Genomic DNA, 16,708 nt, shown 5'->3' on the forward strand with positions numbered 1-16,708 from the left:
AGGGGAAGGGGCTAATAAACACAAAATATGTATTTTACCAGCCTCGTTCTTTTCTAAATGAACACAGTGAACACACTTGCTCGCTATGTCCATTCATAACTGAAGAATAGTAAACTGTTTACTATGCTTTACTTTGTGAATCAATAGGAAGCCATTCAGCACAGAGAAAGGCATGTGTGTTTATAGCTTTGGGGTTGCATACCCTCATGCAATAGGCTGTGCACACCTATACTGTGTACGTAAAAGCGCTGGTTAATGACATGGTGAAAGTTATGATGCGTCTCCATCCCTAATATTAGTTACAAAGAAGAGGAGGTTGGGACTTTATATGAGAGACATGGAGGGGTCGGCAGGAAAATTGTCAGCAGCCTTTATTGATACATATAAATAGAACATGCATAACAGATCAAAAATTATGACATCAAATGATACAGTAAGGATAAATACTCCCCAAATGCAATGAATAATGTCCAATATGACCAAATTCCAATATTATAGAGTATAGAATTGTACAAAATATAACAGAGCTGGAGATTCCAGATAATAGAGTATTCGATATTTTACAAACATCATTGTCTCAATGCGTTTCATGGACCCAAATCGCCACTTCATCAGGAGTTGATGTATGTGTATTTAGTAGTCTATAAAAATGGGAAATATGGGCATATGTTTAGGATAATGCAAAAGATGAAAAAATGTATAAAAGATAAAAAATGGGGAGGAGAAAAGAAACTTACATAGCGGCATGTGAAATGGCGTGAAGACTGGAAAAGGTCACCAAAAATGTCTCCCACGGGAGCTGAGGGCACATAGGCAGGCAAGCCAGGAGAGACATGTCGCACACATGGCACGTGAGGGCTAAATAGTAAGAATGACAGGAGCCATAAATACAGCACCGTATAAATGTATCTGTAAAAGGAGTATAATAAGTATATATGTAAAATGGATAAATTAATTATGTAAAATTAATAGTATATATTGTAGTACAGATGTATATGAGTAAGGAAGTATTATGGTTGAAGAGAGTTGGAGTGTACAGAATATTGAGAAAAGTGTGTAATAGTGAGTGGTGGAGAATGAGATGGGAGCGTGGATGAAAACAGGCAAGAAATCAGAGTGAATGAAGAACACCTGATGGTGTGAAAGCAGGTAAAGAGAAATGGCCCAAAATAGGAGGACAAGAAAGTGGGTGAGGATGAGATAAAAAAGTGTGGGAAAACGAATAATGTGCCATAAAGTAGGTAAAAAAACACACATGGTGATGTGGAGGCAAATGGTAAGAACATGCTCACAGAGAGAGAGGAATAAGGAGTAGGATGTGTAAAAGTGAAGATGAGTGGAAGAAATGAAGCAAACAATGAAATGATAGAGAATAGAGTGAATGAACAGTCAGGCAAATAAAATGTGAGGGAGTAAAACAAGTGTTACCGGAGAAGAAAGCCCAAACAGAGGACATGGTGCTCATTGTCCACCAGGGGAAATCCTGTCTAATGTGTCCAACGCCACGACAGTGTAAAGAATAGATGACCCATGGGATCGACAAGCGCAAGGTATGACCGTCCCGCGGGCTGTCTAATATACACTGGGATGGAAATTCAAACGTCGGCGCATTGGCGCCAAAATGACGTCATGCGCCGACGGAGACGTGGCGTCGAGGCGCAGCAGTGCCGTCCACCCGATCTCCCGTGCTCAAGGCAGAGGGAGAAGGGGAGGGCGCATGGTGCGCCTCGCAGCTCCTGGGATAACACAGAGACCAACCAGAGACAAGCCAAAGCACCCCACAACATGGGAAATGCCGCAAAGGAGTAAAAAAATGTATATAATTGTAATAATACTATTGTATGGCATTTAAGGAGGCTGACAATGGCAATGTTAGTAAAAATAACACCCAACTTATAGATGGGAGAGAATGACTGACCTAGCATGATGGATATGGAAATACAAATAACCATATGCGATCAGTAGTGTAAAATACCTTCCTGTCGCCTCATAACATGTCTCTCCATCCCTGTTCATTTCGAAAAAAGGGGGGGAAATGGCGGGACTTTTTCCCATATATACTTATTATACTCCTTTTACAGATACAGTACATTTATACGGTGCTGTATTTATGGCTCCTGTCATTCTTACTATTTAGCCCTCACGTGCCATGTGTGCGACATGTCTCTCCTGGCTTGCCTGCCTATGTGCCCTCAGCTCCCGTGGGAGACATTTTTGGTGACCTTTTCCAGTCTTCACGCCATTTCACATGCCGCTATGTAAGTTTCTTTTCTCCTCCCCATTTTTTATCTTTTATACATTTTTTCATCTTTTGCATTATCCTAAACATATGCCCATATTTCCCATTTTTATAGACTACTAAATACACATACATCAACTCCTGATGAAGTGGCGATTTGGGTCCACGAAACGCGTTGAGACAATGATGTTTGTAAAATATTGAATACTCTATTATCTGGAATCTCCAGCTCTGTTATATTTTGTACAATTCTATACTCTATAATATTATAATTTGGTCATATTGGACATTATTCATTGCATTTGGGGAGTATTTATCCTTACTGTATCATTTGATGTCATAATTTTTGATCTGTTATGCATGTTCTATTTATATGTATCAATAAAGGCTGCTGACAATTTTCCTGCCGACCCCTCCATGTCTCTCATATAAAGTCCCAACCTCCTCTTCTTTGTGGTGAAAGTTTTGGGTTATTATTGTGTTTATCATTAAACTACCAATATTTCTCAAGCAAGATATATATGCAAAGTTAAAGTTTAAAGTATATGTTCACCTTTTAGGGTATAATTATATCCTGGACACCCCTGCACAAACCAACCGTGATACCCTGTGTCGCCGTTTAGCGTTCAGTGCACCACAATAAACAGTAAGTGAATTTCCATGGCAAGCAGTCATTGGTCAGTACAGCCACATGACCATAACCTACTTGTCAGTAGGATGTGTCCCTTTAACTCTTTCCAGTGGCTTTAGTACATCACACAGACATGTGATATTTTGTCAAAAATTAGAATATTAAAACAATCAAAGCTTACTATAAGAACTAACACAATTAACATAATTCTAGCAGCAGAACTTCAGCAGGTCACGCATAAAACAAAATTAAATAATTATTAAATATTGGTCTTGTTCCAATTCCCTCACTTACCAGTGGTGGTCCATTTTAATAATCTGAAAATTCTAATTTGGCCTTCGCTGACAAGAATTAAAGTGGTGGCTGAATAGGGGCCTGTACCACATAGGCCACAGGGGTATACATTCCGTCACCCACTTTACACAAGAGCTTGAGATGTCTAATATTGTGTTCTACCATCTGCAGCAAATTTTCCACTTTCTTCGCTCATTACAACATAGTTACATAGTAGGTGAGGTTGAATAAAGACAATAGTCCATCCAGTTCAACCTGTGCACAATGGAGCACCAATGACACCATCACAGATGCTCTTGCGGTGAGGCCCGGAAAAAAGGCTTCTCTAAACTGTATAAGTTATTTTTCACCACCACCAGTAAACTTTTGTACATGGTAGGTTGGGAACAAGATAGGACAGCTGAAGGGACTGGTCTATCAGAATTCACAAAGGCATCATGAATGTTTCCTTTGTAGAGGCTGGTTATAAGTTACTATCCCAATGGTACCTAAAACCTAATTGTTTGTTCAAAATGTACCCTGGTTCCTCCTTATTCTGGGCTAGGTTAGGTTAGACGCTACTGGATAAGAGTTCACACCCTGATCTATTCGATGACCATGATTAATGTCATTAAAAATCCTAGGGTTGCACTACTTAATAAACCCATTGAAGTGGCCCCTAGATCTACTCAGACCATGATAGTTTTTATGTTCTTAGTAGATAAAATTGGCAGCCCAGTAGTGAATTTAGCAGTGATGAAACAAAAACGAACGTGGATAATGATCAACGAAAAGGTAGTTTGCATTTTACATTATGCTTCTACCAGGTTTGAGAGGGTATTTTCATTTTTCTTTTCTTTATTTGATGGCACGATGATCTCTTATGTATCACAATGGGTTGTAATGTATCCTGAGGGTATGCCTACAATATTTCCAGGTGCGAAATAAAGCGAGCACCTGGATCCAGCCTACTTAACCTTTACTTGTTGATCTAGAACACTTGCTCCCCAATTTTCTACTTGACAATCTTTGGTCTGTATATGATGGTATATTTGGACCTATACAAGTTTACTGTATTCAACATGTGTGCTTTTATTGTGTATTTCTCTTTGCTTTGTCTCCATCTGCGTTGCAGGATTTTACCTGAGATTGCCATCAAAGGCCTGCTGCTGTATTATTATTCTGCTGTTATAACTTTAATAAAAAAATAAACATTGAAACGGAATTGCTATTAAAATAAAAATACTATAATATGAAATATGGGTCATTTACTAAAACAGGGGCACACAGAATCTGGTGCAGATGTGCAAAGTAACCAATCAGCTTCTAGGTTTTATTGTTATAGCTTAATTGAACAAGCTGAATTTAGAGACTGATTGGTTACTATGCACAGCTGCATCAGATTCAGTGTGCACTAGTTTAAGTAAATCTACCCACATTTACCTAAAGTGAACCTGTGCACAGATTAATCACAGTATTTAAATATTGTGAAAAAGCAGAAACAACAATTTAAACCAGCCTTTACTCATCTCTGTAAGCATTGTGGAGAAATTATTCACAAAGTTTACAGCACGGTCATAAAAATCTTAGAGCTTATTTACACAGGCACAAGGGACTGTACTCAGAATTCAGTGTATTTCTGTACCTGGTAGTCACAGGTGATTTGTTTGCTTACAGCCATGGCCATGAACCTATAATGTCAATGACAGGCTGACAGATTCCACAGCTGTACCCACATGCACATAGAGATAGATGAGCAGCTCTGTACACAGTTTGACTGTCATTGCTGCAGCCCGTGGCCTGTACAAATCAGTCTTTTTGTGATCTTTGAGAATCAATAACATCACTTCACATTAAAGGGTAATTGAATCAACATCATTAATAACTATCAATACATGCTGTATTACATGCTGTTCATATCACGATGGGATTTGTTTTCTGTATTCTGCAAAAAACCCGGTTGATCCTGCTGTTCTTTGTCTCCCCCTCCTGTCCATGTCCCCACTGCAGTTGGGAATTTTGCAGAGCAGTGTGGCAGCTAGTGCACATGCTCAGTTTTCAGTGTACTTTATATCTTTAGCATTTCCTCCCTATCACATCTAACCAGCCCATGTAACTAGAGTCACACATGTGGGCATATACACTCTGGAAAATGACAGCCCAGTCCCTCCCTCCTCCTCTATGCCCACCAACTAGCTAAACACAATTAGGATGGGATATGGCAGAAATCCTCCCACACCATGTTACTGACAAAAAAATAATAAAGATTTGGTTTCAAATACACATGTTTATATGACAATTTAAAACAGTTTTTCTTTTTTCAAATAGTTTTTATTTGGTTTTAAACATGTAAAGAAAACAATGTAAACATTATACAAAGCACTTAATCAATGACATGTGTATGAAGGATAAAACCGTAATAAAGAATTGACATCTACTATTGGAGGTTTAAATTGAAAACATAAAGTTTACATCTTATTTGTTACATTGAAACAAAGAGTATAAGACAGTCTATCCAGTTTCAGCTATTGAAGTTTTCCAAATAGGCCAATTCAGCCCATAGTTAGCTACGTTTCCATCTTTATAGGCTAGAATTTTTTCGAATTCAGCTATTACATTAAAATGTCTAACAATTTCCCTAACAATGGGTATTTCATTGGATTTCCATTTGTACATTGAAAGAAATATATTAAAATGAGATGTAACGCTCTGCTTCTAGGCTAATTCCTAGATAAATGTGCGAGGTATATATAAACAAATATTAAAATGCTCTAGTGCTTAAATATTCAATTCATCAAATATTAAAAAGATAATAAAAAGTTCCTGCAAAAATGAATACAAACATGGGTACATTCCAATAAAATATACTTACAATCTAAATGTGCAGAGAAAATGAATGAATAAACAATTATTAAAGAGTGATGAATAATTCATGTCTGCAATCAGTGCATCCATAATTAACGTGTATGATGAATAGCCCAAAAATATAGTACTGTCTCAAAAGAAATTATTTTGCTCTCCAAATCGTGGTAGGTAAAGATAATCTAGCAGCTGGAAAAACTTTCCAATTGTGATAATGTCTTCTCCCATCTACAGTGGTGTGTTAAACTTTCAATCCAGTGATCACCACGTGTGAAAATATATTGTGTGGGTGGCAGCTCACCTCAAAATTAGATCTATACTCTCCCATAGATCAAATAAGATTTTCAGCACATTTCTCCTTTGTACTGCAACAGCCAGTGAAAAGCTGACATGTTGTTACTTCGTATAGCTTCTTCAATATTTGGTTTGGTAAGGATTCCAATCACTTTTAAAATTAGCTGGAATATCTCCGCCCAAAGGCTGTGGCTGTGCAGGCAAGATCACACCATGTGGGTTAGAGTTCCCACCTGGCCGAAAACTCTCCAACAGAGGTTTAAGGTGGAATTGGGAAATTTAGCTATAATATATGGAGTGTAGTGCCATCAGGAGGAATTTCTGGGCCAGTTCCAAATAGTTATAGCATCTGGAATACTGGTAACTGCATTTGATCGCTCTGATCCATTGATGATCGGAGTATACTTTCCTTAATTAATTTTCCCATTTGTGTAAAGGAATTAGTTTACTGAAGTTGTTTAAAATGTTATAGATCTATGTAATTCCTTTCTGCTTAGAGTCCTGGGAATTCCAACATTTCCAAATCTTTTCTGGGATTAAACAGGATGTGCTATTTAGGTTGTGGCATACTGAAGAGATTCTAATATAAGAAAATAGTTCAGTCTTTGGTAGAAGGAATTTGTGGTGTAAATCAGTAAATTACATTAGTTTATTTTTCGAGAATAAGTCATGTAGGTTGTGACCCTCTGCTATGCCAAAGACTTAGAGAAATGTCTAGAAAAATCCATAAAAGGGAATCTAAAGGAATAGGAATATCGGACCATGTTAAATTGGGGTTACCTGTTTTGTCCAAGTGTACCTAGGCTTGTAAAGTGGCTTGTATAGGGGGCGTTAGTCATGGGAAGGGATAAAGGAGATTGATTGCAAATCCAGGCCAATTCCAATTGACACCAAGGCTTCAGCGGTGAGCTACTAAACCAATTCTTGAGTTGGTCTAATGTTTATGCCATCTAATAGTCTAGCAGACTCCCATGCCTCCTACCAATCTAGGTTTTCGTTGAACTAGAGGGGAGCATCTCACTTTACTACCTGCCAATATAAATTGTGACTGTAACAGAACCTTACCTTTGATAGAGAATATTTGTGCTTACCTGGTTCATGTGTGTGAAAGATTTCCCAGCAACCATTCGGTTATTATTTTTTTTTTTTTTTTTGCTGCACTGAAAGTAAAGGGGCTGAATAATCCTGCACGCCCAACTTTTCAGCTTTCTACCTGTTAACAAAGTCTGAAATATCCAACAAATTTCGCTCCACCCCATGACCGCGTCCCACTTGTTGTTGATTCCTCCTTTTAAAACAAAGTTTATTGAAAGGCACAACAGTGCATTGTAAATCACAAAGAATAACAACAAGAAAAACGAATTTCTGAATACAGAGCGGTCAGAATACATGCAGTACCAAGAAAAGATGTCCGTGTACAAACGGGGACAATCATAAGTCACTAGACACTGGAGAAATTAAAACAGGCAATGTAGCAAGGGTCAGAAGCAATGTGGTGTAGGCACCAAAGGGGAAACATCGGAGTATAAGATTGGGAAGAAAAAAAGGAGAAATCCCAACATTGAGGTAAATACTGATATCAACGGAGAGAAAAAAAAGAAAATAAAAGAAAAAAAAAGGGGAGGAGGAAAGGGGGGTCTTAATCAGAACAGGTGGAGGCCATTTCCAACCACCTGCCCCACACCTTTTCATATTTGGCAGGGCAACCTCTATGGCGATAAACTAATTTTTTATACAGTAAGCTGGAATTCACATCAGCCCTCCATGCCTGAAACGTGGGGGGTTGGGGCCTCATCCACAGCCTGGCGATCAACTTACGAGCACAGAACAATGTTTCGTGTAGGAAGGTGGAAAGGAATGTATCAATGTCCGAGTCCGGGAACAGTCCCAGGAGACATACCCTTGGATCTAGCTGAAGTGGGGAGCCCATGTGATTGTGTAGGAATTTAATAATCTGGAGCCGGAAGGGTTGAACCACCGGGCATGACCAGATAAGGTGATAGAAGGCGCTCGTGCGTGCATGACATCTAGGGCAATGTGGGCTAAAGCCAGGGCGATAGCGTGCAATTCGGGCCGGTGTTAAATATGCCTTATGAAGTATATAGAGTTGAGTCAATCTGTCAGGAAGTCTGGGGGATGAGAGGCGTGGACAGTCGAGGACAGAGTCCCAGTCTGTCTCATCCAGGGGGCCCAGGTCCTCCCCCCACTGAGCTTTGGCCCTGTCGGATACAGCTTCCGTGGCTTTACATCGGAGCTCTTGGTAGAGCGCAGAAATCAATTTAGCCGGGTTGTCCCCGAGTATGATGTCAAGGACAGGGGGTTTAGCTAGGGGTGGGAGAGCATCAGGGAACTGGGCCTGTAGTGCGTGACATAACTGAAGGTATCTAAAGAACAGGGAGGATGGGAGGTCAAAGTCGGCTTTTAACGCTTGGAACGAGCGAATCCCGGTTGGGCATAAAACATGAGACAAGCATAGCACTCCGTGGTTCGCCCAAAGCCCAGCGCCCGAGAGGGTGGAGAGCTCACCGAGGTGCGAGTTGCGCCAGAGGGGGGTGTGGGTGTGAGTGGGACCGAGTGCCAGCTTATGGAGGGCCAATGCCCAGATACAACGATGATGGAAGAGCATGGAATCGCGAGGGGGAGGGGGGGCCGAGGGGTCCCGCACCCGAAAGAGTACCTGCGGTGGGGTGTGGGTCGGAATATCCGCCATCCGGCAGACCAGGGACTGATAGCGTGGAGCCTCAGAAGCACAAAGGTAGTAAAGGTGGGAGAGTTGGGCGGCCAGATAATTGGAGTGGACATCAGGTAAAGCCACCCCGCCCTGCGTGGTAGGGTTTTTAAGGATTGCCCACAATAATTTGTGGTGGCCAGAGCCCCACACAAATGTGTTGAGGATAGAGTCCAGAATCTTGAAAAACTTGAGAGGTACCAGAGTAGGGGAGTGCCATAGCACGTAAAGGAGTTTAGGCAATAGTATCATTTTCCCTAGATTAACTCTACCCATGACACCAAGGGGCAACCGAGCCCAAGCTTGTGTACGTTGTTTAACCAGGGGAATAAGAGGGTCAACATTATCCACTATGTAATCCCTGGGGGTATTGGTAACAAGAACTCCCAGTTATTTAATCCGGGATACTCTAGTTAGAGGCAGGGAGGCCGACGCAGCCGTGGGGGGGGGGGATCAAGGGGTAGAATTTGCGACTTAGACCAATTGATCCGCAGCCCGGAATGTCTACCAAAATAGTCGATGGTGTGGAGGGCGTGCTGCAGGGAGGGGCCCGTGTCCGCAAGATACAGCAACATATCTTCCGCGTACAAACTAACTGTGTCACTAGTAGTCCCCAAGCATAGTCCCTGGACACCAGAGTGTGTCCTAAGAAGAATGGCCAGAGGCTCAATAGCAAGGGCGCATAGCAACGGGGAGAGGGGGCACCCCTGGCGGGTGCCGCGGCCCAACGGGAAAGGATCAGACACCCAGCCGTTCACCGCAACCCTGGCCACTGGATGAAAGTAGAGCAGTTTAACCCAGGTTATAAAGGAAGGCCCAAAGTCAAAGCTCGCCAAACACTCCCAAAGGTGGTCCCACTCCACCGAGTCGAAAGCCTTGGCAGCATCCAAGGAAACAATCGCCCTAGTACCTACGTGCTCATGAGAGGCTTGGATATTCATATAAAGTTTACGGATGTTCATGGCCGTGTTCTTGCCCGGCATGAAGCCAGTCTGATCTGCATGAATGAGGGACAGGATAGCTTCATTAAGGCGCATAGCCAACACTTTGGCCAATATTTTAATATCAGCTTGTAGGAGCGAGATGGGGCGATACGACTCGGGGAAGTGGGGGTTCTTATCAGGCTTGGGGATGACAATGATCATGGCCTCGCGCATCGAGTCGGGGAGAGTGTTGGTGTCATAGGCATGCTGATATACAGTAAGCAATTCAGGCGTCAATTCCTCTGTGTAGGTGGCATAGAAGTCTAATGGCAAACCGTCAGAGCCGGGAGCCTTACCAGAGGCAAGGGAGGCTACTGCAGAGGCTATCTCAGCTACAGAGAGGGGAGCATTGAGGGCGGTTCGTTGGGAGTCCGATAACTGCGGGCACAAGATGGGCTGTAGGAATGTCTTAGTTTCAGTGGTAGAAGTAGTTTTTTGAGAAGTGTACAATGTGGCATAGAAGGAGCGGAATTGTGCAGCCACTCACGGAGGATCAGACACATCAGCGCCCGTGGGATCAGTTTGGGTCACTACAACTGGGGGTGTGGAGTAGGGCTGCAACTAACAATTATTTTCATAATCGATTAGTTGGCCGATTATTGCTTCGATTAATCGACTAAACGGATAAAAACCTAAAAAAAAAAAAAAAAAAAAGTGTATAATTTAGTTAATATTCTTGAATATCTATATGTAGTGGTAAATATAACTATCCAGCTATATAGTTGGATATTTAATCCACTCTGAGACAGATATATGTATTATTAGAGGTTTAAATGTGGTACATAGACTCCGAGATCAATATTTTTAAAAGACCTAAAACACTGTTTTGCAAATTTTCAGACCGGATTTGTATATAATCATGATAGACTCCCTTATTAATAGGCAGGTAGTTTGATACAAGCTCCCTGTGTCTGCTGTCACTTATGCTGGTAATACACAAACTAAATTTTTTTTAGAACATTTTTAAAAACATTCATCCCATTTTTCTAACCATTAGTGTATATTGGTGTCCGGTGTCAACCACAGTGACAGGAAAATTTGAAGGAGCAGAATAGAAAACTTCTCGATCAAACAAATCTTCAAATAGTGTATGTGGTTTTTGCTCAGAAGTTTTATTCATTTTAAAATTTATTGTTAAAAGCAAGTGGAATTTTCAAACAACACATTCAACAAATATACAAATCATTTTTGAACAAATATAGATGCAAATATTTTTGTCCAAAAATCCAATACATGTATGGGAAGCAGAAGACCTTTAGGCTGCATTCACATGTCAGCGTTTGGATCGCGGGCAGAACCGCCGCGGTTCCGCCCGCGATCCGGAGATTATTGCAAATCGCGGGACGCCTAGCGTTGCCCGTTGATTTGCAATAGCCCCCCAAATGCCGAGCGATGTTGCCGCGATTTCCGCCTGCCGAATCGCGGCAACATCGCGCAAACAAAATCGCGGGACGCAATACGCTCCAAAGAAGCTCTTGTACTTCTTTGGAGCGTACTGCGTCCCACGATAAATCTCCGGATCGCGGGCGGAACCGCGGCGGTTCTGCCCGCGATCCATACGCTCACATGTGAACGGAGCCTTAGTAGCAGCAGCAGCATGCTTTTTTTTTTTTCATGTGTATGTATATAAAAAAAATATGCCCAGAAGTCGGATATGCAGGATATTTTAACTGGGAGTCAGACATGAAGGTATATGAAGGGTGGAGGGGGGAAAATAACATTTATATATTAAAGTAGTACTAAAAGCTGAGACTTTTTTTTTTTTTTTTTCATGGATATAATAATTTTAAATACAGTATAATGCACAATACTAATAAACTTTTACTTTAAATGTAATTGTAATGCCTTATATCACCTCTAGTCTATCGGCCTCCACCTTCTCTGGGTTCAGATGCTGATCTTCCCAGCACAGAGCCCTTACAGTGATTGTAAACGTTGGATTCTTTTCTTTTTAACAACAATCTTGTAATACTTATCCTCTCTGTGTAATGATTTTTCACAGAGCAGCACTGATTCTCCTCTTCTGCCCCCCCCATGGCACTTCCAGCCCCTTCTGCCTTCAAAGTGCCCCTATAGGAAGCAGCAAAGTATAGTACTGTACAGAGTGTCCCTATAGCAAGGTTAAAAAACCTCTGCCTTTAGAATCACTTGGTTCTTTCTCTTGCCCAGGACTACATTTCCCATGAGGCATTGCTCCTCACACATTCACAAGTTCTCTGTCATCTACTGACATACACATACTGAGCTGTATGTGTGTTGCACTGTATTTTCTGATATGTAAACAAATAATGCATTCTGTATGAAGGACAACTAATCAGCTGACGATTAATCGATTACGAAAATAGTTGACAACTATTTTCATAATCGATTAGTTGACGATTATAATCGATTAATCGATTAGTTGTTTCAGCCCTAGTGTGGAGTCATAATGGGCTAGGTACGCGAGGAGCTTCCCAGCTCTTTCTCCCTGTTCAAACACATGCTGGTTGTAGAAGAAGAGTTTTTGTCTAGCCTTTTCGTAGTGTAGTTGATCTACCGCGCGACTGAGAGACTTTAGGGTGAGAGATTAGAGGGAGAGGGGTCCCGAGAAAACGACTCAGTGGCCGACGCAAGTTGGGAGACAGATTGTTGGAGAATGGCTTTAGAGGACGATTTTATCCGGTTAATGCGGTGAGAGAGGACAGAGCGGACATGGAGCTTAAACGTTTCCCAAACAGAGGACGCGCTCGCAGAGCCTCGGTTGGTGGTAAAGAAGAACCCCCACTCTCGAGGGAGGTCTTCCTGATCTGCCAAGGCCTTCAGCCAGAATGAGTGGAGTCGCCATGGGCGAGGTGCCATCTGGGAGGAGAGGGACAGGGTCACCCAACATGGAGCGTGATCCGATAGGGACCTGGGTTCAAATCCTGAACCCACTAACATGGGAAGGAGGGAAGTGGAAAGCAGGATAAAGTCAATGCGTGACATGGTCGAGTGTGTGGCAGAAAAGCAGGAGTAAGCTCTAGTGTGGGGATGTTGATATCGCCAGGCATCTACCAGTGCAAATTCAGTGAACAGGCGGCCGAGTCTAGTGGTAGCAGGCACGGAGGGAGATGCAGGGACATGCATACGGTCCAGGGATGGATTGAGGACCATGTTAAAGTCCCCAAGCCATATCGCCGGGACAGCAGGGTGCTGCGCCATAAAGGAAAGACCTTCAGATACAACAGCTACATTATACAGAAGGGGTATGTAGCAGGCAAAAATCAAATAAGGTTTGGTATACACAAAGCACATGGAGAAAAACAAACCTGCCCTGGGGATCCGTGCATAAATCAATAATAGAGGCTTGGGCGGACTTAGCAATAAGGACAGAGACGCCATGTGAGTGAGAGCTATGGACAGCGTGGAAAGCCCACCCAATCCAAGGTCTCCTCAGAGCGCGGCGTAGGGAGTCAGTGGCATGGGTCTCAAGCAAAACCGCCACATCCGCCCTGTAGGACTTGAGGCAAGTAAAGACAGCCGAGCGCTTCAGCTTATCCCCAAGCCCACGGACATTCCAGGTAACAAACTTCACGGTGGCCATAGGGAGAAGATAGTATAATCAATAAGGGGCATCGCAACGGAGGGCCCCAAGGCAGGTTTGTGAGTAGCACTGCTTTGCAAAAGACAGTCAGCAACCAAGAAAACAAAATGTCAAGTAAATTGCGCCAGAACACAGCATAAACATAAATGTGATAAAAGGAAAAAAAAACAAAAACCCCATCAAAACAACCCCCACCACCCGGCTCTCCGCCGTTTAAACTCGACGGGAGCATACATCCCAAACTCCGCGCAGACGTGCCAGGACAAGTGCAGATAAAGGGTAAACAAGTCGAGGGAACAGGAGAGGCACCCTGAGCCCAAAAAAGAAAAAAACTGTTCCAGACACGTCTGCACAGCAAAAATTAAACTGGGGCGAACTATCGCTGGTGAGTCAACAAAAGGTAGGACTGGATACATAGTCCGAGCAATGGTGGCGCAGTGACCTGCGTCAGTCTGCGACCATGGTCTGCTCACAATACAGTAAAGATAAAAGTGGGTGTTCATCTGAAAAAAAAGGGGGAAAAATAAAAAAGGAAGGGAGGGACACGCATCGTCCCCGGGTACAGGAGCATAGCAGAGCCCAAACATCCAAGGGCACAGTGGGAACAAAGGGGAAAGTCAGGAGTCACAGACGAAACTCATGGGCAAGGTACAGGGGGGGGGGGGAGGTGGAAGTTGGTTCCCGACGATCCTTAAAGGGGCTATGTCTAGTCCGTCATCAGCCCCTCATCAGCCCCCGTCATCAGCCCCTAAATAAATAAATAAAAAAAATTAAAAAAAAAAGGGGGAGGGGGACAGCATTGGGATGACAGCAGCAACAAAGGAGGGTACACAGGCAGGTGTTTAGGCAGGGTGGTTCCCGCCCGCAGCTTGCTGGTCCAGCCACGTGGAGGCTTGGTCGGCGTCCTCAAAGAAATGCGCACGGTCATCACAGACCACTCTGAGGCGTGCAGGGAGGAGCATGGCGTACTTCAGATGGTTTAGACGCAGGCGGCGTTTAACATCTTTAAAACGTGATCTCTGTTTCTGAACCTCTGCCGAGAAATCCGGGAAGGCCATAATGTGAACGTTGTGGTAGGGGATGTTACCCCAATCCCTGGTGAGGCGTAGGATTTTGTCCCGGTCCCTATAGTTGAGGAACTTGGCAATAAAAGTTCTGGGGGGAGCCCCTTCAGGGGGTGGCGGGCAGGCATGCGGTGGGCCCTTTCCACTGTAAAGGTGGTAGAGAAGGCCTCCCTCCCATACGTAGAAGTAAGCAGGGTCTCAAGTAAAGTAGCCAGATCCGGACCCTAAGAGTCCTCAGGCAGCCCAATAAAGCGAACATTACAGCGCCTGGCCCTGTTCTCCATATCATCTTGTTTCTAGGGGGAGCTGCTTCAGCTGCCGCTGCAGTGTTTCAGCTGTGTGCTGTAATGGGTGGAGAGTGTGCTCAACGCGGCCTAGCCTGGTCTCTGCCTCGGTCACCCGGTCTTTAAGTTTGGCCATGTCCTGTCTGATAAGGGAAATATCGATCTTTACCTCATCAATTTTGCTGGTCAGTGTGGTCTGGCAGGTAGCGATCACTTCCAGGACCTTGGCAGTATCGGCAGTTACGGAGGCCTCATGGACGGCGGCGCCATTTTGCTCGGGGGGTTGCTGTTCTTGTCTCCGGGAAATTGTCCAGTGCAGGGACAGCGGAGGATTTCGTGCGAGGTGGTGACATGCTGCGGCGGACCTACAGCACGGGTTCGGTGAGCTTGCGGGCTGAAAAGGATCGATGGAACACCCAGGATGTTAGGAAGAAGAGACGGTGAGAGCGGAGCTGAGCTCACATGCGTCCTACGCCATTGCCGTCCAGGCCACGCCCAACCATTTGGTTATTTACACTCCCTGCTATCATATCTCTCTTTGCACTGTGAGCCCCAGGAAGTGACTCCTTATATGGACATTCCATGAAGTCAAGGTATGGTCAGCCTAGAGACGGAATGTCTGCTGATTAACGATGCGCTTTTGTCTACATTATGTTGATTTGGGCTGAGGCAGCTTTTGTTAAGTGTGGTAATGACCTTACCTATTTGTCTGGGTGGATGTTGGGCCATTGTTTAAGTAGTGTCTGATATATATAACGGGAAAGGATCAGACACCCAGCCATTCACCGCAACCCTGGCCACTGGATGAAAGTAGAGCAGTTTAACCCAGGTTATAAAGGAAGGCCCAAAGCCAAAGCTCGCCAAACACTCCCAAACGTAGTCCCACTCCACCGAGTCGAAAGCCTTGGCAGCATCCAAGGAAACAATCGCTCTAGCACCTACGTGCTCATGAGAGGCTTGGATATTCATATAAAGTTTATGGATGTTCATGGCCGTGTTCTTGCCCGGCATGAAGCCAGTCTGATCTGCATGAAGGATAGCTTCATTAAGGCGCATAGCCAACACTTTGGCCAATATTTTAATATCAGCTTGTAGGAGCGAGATGGGGGCGATACGACTCGGGGAAGTGGGGGTCCTTATCAGGCTTGGGGATGACAATGATCGTGGCCTCGTGCATCGAGTCGGGGAGAGTGTTGGTGTCATAGGCATGCTGATATACAGTAAGCAATTCAGGCGTCAATTCCTCTGTATAGGTGGCATAGAAGTCTAATGGCAAACCGTCAGAGCCGGGAGCCTTACCAGAGGCAAGGAAGGCTATCGCAGAGGCTATCTCAGCTACAGAGAGGGGAGCGTCGAGGGCGGTTAGTTGGGAGTCCGATAACTCCGGGAACAAGATGGGTTGTAGGAATGTCTTAGTTTCAGTGGTAGAAGTAGTTTTTTGAGAAGTGTACAATGTGGCATAGAAGGAGCGGAATTGTGCAGCCACTCGCGGAGGATCAGACACATCAGCGCCCGTGGGATCAATTAGGGTCACTACAACTGAGGGTCTGGAGTCATAATGGGCTAGGTACGCGAGGAGCTTCCCTGTTCAAACACACGCTGGTTGTAGAAGAAGAGTTTTTGTCTAGCCTTTTCGTAGTGTAGTTGATCTACCGCGCGAGTGAGAGACTTTAGGGTCGAGAGATTAGAGGGAGAGGGGCCCTGAGAAAACGACTCAGTGGCCGACGCAAGTTGGGAGACAGATTGTTGGAGAATGGCTTTAGAGGACAATTTTATCCGGTTAATGCG

Source organism: Pelophylax lessonae (assembly GCF_965119305.1).
Source record: "Pelophylax lessonae genome assembly, chromosome: 3".
NCBI classification, from domain to species: domain Eukaryota; kingdom Metazoa; phylum Chordata; class Amphibia; order Anura; family Ranidae; genus Pelophylax; species Pelophylax lessonae.